The 5,281-nt window shown below is 36.6% G+C and overlaps 1 non-coding gene across 1 annotated transcript; it reads left to right on the forward strand.

Moving 5' to 3' along the window:
- The first annotated feature begins 4,726 nt into the window (after window positions 1-4,726).
- LOC125420748 (small nucleolar RNA R71) lies at window positions 4,727-4,833 on the forward strand. Its single transcript, XR_007238980.1, has one exon. It is a non-coding gene; the product is annotated as a small nucleolar RNA R71 (small nucleolar RNA).
- Window positions 4,834-5,281: the final 448 nt, after the last annotated feature.

The following is a 5,281-nucleotide window of genomic DNA, read 5'->3' on the forward strand; positions in this document are numbered from 1 at the left end:
CCCATTCACCTTAAAACTTTCATGTCCCGGTTTGGTGATTTCAATTGCTCCACTTGGAAAAATTTGTACAATATCATATGGTCCACTCCATCTTGATCTTAATTTACTTGGAAACAATTTAAGTCTAGAGTTATAAAGAAGTACCTTTTGTCCAACATGAAAGTTCCTCTTTTTAATCATCTTGTCGTGCCATCTCTTTGTCTTTTCTTTGTAAATCTTTGCATTCTCAAAAGCATCCATCCTAAATTCTTCAAGTTCATCCAATTGCAATAGCCTATTCTTGCCCACAGCCTCTTGATCAAAATTGAGAAACTTGGTTGCCCAATATGCTTTATGCTCCAATTCCACGGGAGAAGTACCAATGGGGGTCTTATAGGCGGTCCGGTATGCCCAAAGTGCATCATCTAGCTTTAAGCTCCAATCCTTTCTTGAAGCATTGATCATCTTCTCCAAAATCCTCTTTATTTCCCTGTTTGAAATTTCTACTTGCCCACTAGTTTGTGGGTGGTAAGGAGTAGCAATTTTATGTCTAACACCATATTTAGCAAGAAGGGATTCAAATTGTTTGTTGCAAAAATGAGTGCCACCATCACTAATGATTGCTCGGGGTGTACCAAATCTAGTAAAAATGTATTTTCTTAAAAATTTCACTACAACTCGTGCATCATTATTAAGAGGTAGTGCACTAGCTTCAACCCATTTAGAAACATAATCCACAGCAACTAAAATATATTTATTACCACAAGAAGAAGGAAAAGGACCCATGAAATCAATACCGCAAACATCAAACAATTCTACCTCAAGGATATTCTTCAAAGGCATCTCATTCTTCCTTGATACGTTCCCGGTTCTCTGGCACCTATCACACCTTTGCACATAAATATTAGTATCTTTAAAAATAGATGGCCAATAAAATCCAGAATTTAAAATTTTTGCTATGGTTTTTGTAGTCCCAAAATGCCCCCCATACTCACTAGAATGACAACTTTTAATAATGGACATTGTCTCTTCTCTAGCAACACACCTCCTAATTTACCATCGGCACACTTCTTAAAAAGATAGGGGTCATCCCAAAAGTAATACCTACTTTCCTTAAGAAACTTATGCTGTTCATATGGTTTTGCCAAACTAGGCGGCATAACATTAGTAACCAAATAATTAACAATGTCAGCATACCAAGGTACATCAAACATACCATCAACCTTAAACACATTCTCATCTGGAAAACACTCTTCTATATCTTTTTCTTCTTTTTCCTCACTCACTTCCAACCTAGACAAGTGATCAGCTACTAGGTTTTCTACTCCTTTTTTATCCAAAATTTCTAATTAACCTAGGTTTAGACTCTTTCTTACTCATGAGGTACTTAATTGCACTATGATCGGTATAGACAATGGTCTTAGAACCTAACAAATATGCTCTAAACTTATCAAAAGCAAAGACAATGGCAAGCATCTCTTTCTCAGTAGTAGCATAATTAAGTTGAGCATCATTCAAAGTTTTAAAAGCATAATAAATAACATTCAGTTTTTTATCTTTCCTTTGTCTCAAAACAGCTCCTATAGCATAATCACTAGCATCACACATAATTTCAAAAGGTAGATTCCAATTAGGAGTACACATAATGGGAGCACATATTAATTTTTCTTTCAAAAGATTAAATGCATGCATGCATTCATCATCAAAAACAAAGGGAACATCTTTATTCAACAAGTTACAAAGAGGTTTAGTTATCTTGGAAAAATCCTTAATAAATCTCCTATAAAAGCCCGCATGCCCAAAAAAACTCCTAATACCTTTTATTGAAGTAGGTGGAGGCAATTTCTCTATAACTTCTTATTTTGCTTTATCTACCTCAATTCCCCTTTTAGAAACCTTATGACCTAAAACTATGCCCTCTTGAACCATAAAGTGACATTTTTCCCAATTAAGCACAAGATTCGTTTCTTTACACCTTAGAAGAACCCTAGATAAATTTTGCAAGCAGGAGGTAAAAGAATCACCAAATACACTAAAATCATCCATAAAAATTTCAATGATATCTTCTACCATATTCGAAAAGATGGACATCATACACCTTTGAAAGGTTGCAGGTGCATTGCATAAACCAAAAGGCATCCTTCTATAGGCAAAAGTTCCATAAGGACAAGTAAAAGTAGTCTTTTCTTGATCATCAGGGGCAATAGCTATTTGATTGTAACCGCTATAACCATCTAGAAAACAATAATATTCCTTACCGGCTAACCTTTCTAACATTTGATCAATGAATAGCAAAGTAAAATGGTCTTTTCTAGTGGCCTTATTAAGCTTCCTATAATCAATACACACTCTCCACCCAGTAACTAACCTAGTAGGAATAAGCTCACTCTTATCATTCTCTTGCACAGTCATCCCACCTTTCTTAGGAACTACTTGAATAGGACTTACCCAATTACTATCCGAAATAGGATAGATAATCCCGGCATCTAAAAGCTTTAAAATCTCACCATGAACCACTTTCTTAAGATTAGGATTAAGCCTCCTTTGATGTTCTACAGTCGGTTTATGGTCTTCCTCCATAAGTATTTTGTGCATACAAATAGAGGGGCTAATACCCTTAATATCAGCTATAGTCCAACCTAGTGCAGTTTTATGTTCTCTTAAAACTTCTAAAAGTTTGGCTTCTTGGTCCTCACTAAGGGCGGATGAAATTATTACCGAAAAGGGTATTATTAAATCCTAGAAAAGCATATTTTAAATGACTAGGTAGTGGCTTCAAATCAATTATAGGTGGGTGCTCCACACTCGGTATCTTTCTAGGTCCACTCTCACCTAAATCCTCAAACTTTCCAACATAATCTACCTCATAGTGGGTGGCTATATCTATGATGTTACACTCTTGTTTTTCTTCTTCTGTACATGGTCCAAATAACTCACTCAATCCTAAGGGATCTAAATTACTTTCCTTTGCCATATCATTTACCAATTCATCACATGCATCGACAAGAAAGCAGCAAGAAATGGTCTTCCAAGAATGATTGGAATGTTGTCATCTTCCTCCATATCAAGTATCACAAAGTCTGCAGGGAATATGAACTTGCTTACTTTTACAAGTACATCCTCCAATATTCCCCTTGGCCTTTTGATGCTTCGATCTGCCATTTGAAGAGTCACTGTGATAGGCTTCACATCTCCCACTCCAAGCTTCCTGTAAATGCTATATGGCATCAAATTAATGCTAGCACCTAAATCACAAAGAGCCATAAAGTTATAATGTCCAATGTTACACGAGATATCAAAGCTTCCCGGATCTTTTAACTTGGGTGGAATCCTATGGTGTAACCTAGCACTACTCTCCTCACTCAAAGCTACTAACTCATAATTCTCCCACCTCCTCTTGTTTGACAATATCTCCTTCAAAAACTTAACATAGGAAGGCATTTGTTCTGAGGCATCTATGAAAGGGATATTTACATGCAATTGCTTAAATACATCAAGAAACTTTTTAAATTGATTATCTAACTTTGCATTCCTAAACCTAAATGGGAAAGGTGGAGGTGGGGTTTTCTTGTAGGCTTGATTCTTCTCCTTATTTTCATTGTGTTTGTCAATAGGTTTGGTTAGGTAAGGTGTTGGTTCAACTTTCTTTGATCCAGTTGGTGAGCTCTCGGCCTCTCTTACATGTGGTGGTATGTACTTTGTTGGTGGAGACTTCATGGCATCACTTAAACCTTCATCTTTTCTCCTATAAGCCTCATTATGCTCCACATTTGATTTTGAGTTGTCATGTGTGACCAAGTGTGATGTTGAGTCTATAGGGCTCTGCTCATCTTCATCATGAAGAATTATCATCCCTTCGTCACTTTCTTTAGGCTCGGCTACTTGCTTTCCACTTCTTAATGTAATGGCTTGAACCTGCTCCTTTGGGTTCTTCTCCGTTTGGCTTGGCAAAGTTCCTTGACTTCTTTGGAATTGAGTTGCTAATTGACCTATTTGGTTCTCCAACCTTTTGATTGCAGCCATTTGGTTGTTGAACATTTGACTATGGTTTGTCAATTGTTGCTCAGTTCTCTGCATGAAAGAATTAGTATTATTAGATAACTCTTGCAAGGATTGTTTAAGTGAAGAAAATTGAGTTTGAGCTTGAGAAGAATTTTGATTTTGATGTGCAAGTTGCGGCTTTTGGTAGAATGGAGATTAGAATTGTTGTCTTTAAAACCCTCCACTTTGTCCTTAATTAGACCCTTGCTGGTTGTTGTTAGACCAAGAAAAATTTGGGTGGTTCCTCCATCCTGGATTATATGTGTTAGAATATGGATTGTTTTGTTGCTTTTGGAAGTTCCCTATAAAATTAACATCATCAGAAGCAAAGGGATTTCCAACTTGGCAATCCACACTCTTATGATCATGAGCACCACATAAATCACAAAATAAAAAATTATTAGTAGATTGGGTAGAATTCACCCCTATTTGACCAATTTGAGTGTTCAAGGTCTTCATGAATTGGGTTGCAAGTTGAGCTCCTAGGTTGTTAATATCAACGTCTTCCACGGCCTTTACTTGACTTCTTCCATTTAGTCTCCTTTCACTTGGATATTGGTAGTTATTATGGGCCATCTCTTCAATTAATTCAAATGCTTCTGATTGCCTCTTCTTCATTAAAGAACCTCCTGCAGCTGTATCTACCAATTGTTTGTTATCATAATCTAGACCATTATAGAAAATCTGTACCTGTATCCATGTTGGAAAACCATGGTGTGGGCATCTTCTTAATAGTTCCTTGAAGCGCTCCCATGCATCATACAAAGTCTCTTGGTCCCATTGACAAAAATTGTTTATATCACTTTTCAATTTTGCGGTCTTTGATGGAGGAAAAAATTTGTCTAGGAATTTTGCCTCCATAGCATCCCATGTAGTGATAGTACCTAAAGATAAAGAATTTAACCACACTTTTGCCTTGTCTCTAAGAGACCAAGGAAAAAGTCTTAATCGAAAAGCATCATCAGAAACACCATTTTGTTTAGACATATCACACAATTGAAGAAAACTAGAAATATGCATGTTTGGATCTTCATGAGGCAAACCACAAAATTGAACATTATTAAGCAAAGAAGTAGTAGATGCTTCAATTTTAAAATTGTTTGCTTCAATGGGTGGTCTCCTTATGCAAGACAAATCACCAACTTTCTTGTGAGCAGCATACTCGCATATGGGCAAATCATCTTCCCTTTGGTTGGCCATTGCACCTTCTTGAGTTCCTTGGTCTATACATACCCAAGTACCCCTTATGGCTTGTTTTCTA

This window comes from Ziziphus jujuba, chromosome 1 (genome assembly GCF_031755915.1).
Source record: "Ziziphus jujuba cultivar Dongzao chromosome 1, ASM3175591v1".
Taxonomy (NCBI): domain Eukaryota; kingdom Viridiplantae; phylum Streptophyta; class Magnoliopsida; order Rosales; family Rhamnaceae; genus Ziziphus; species Ziziphus jujuba.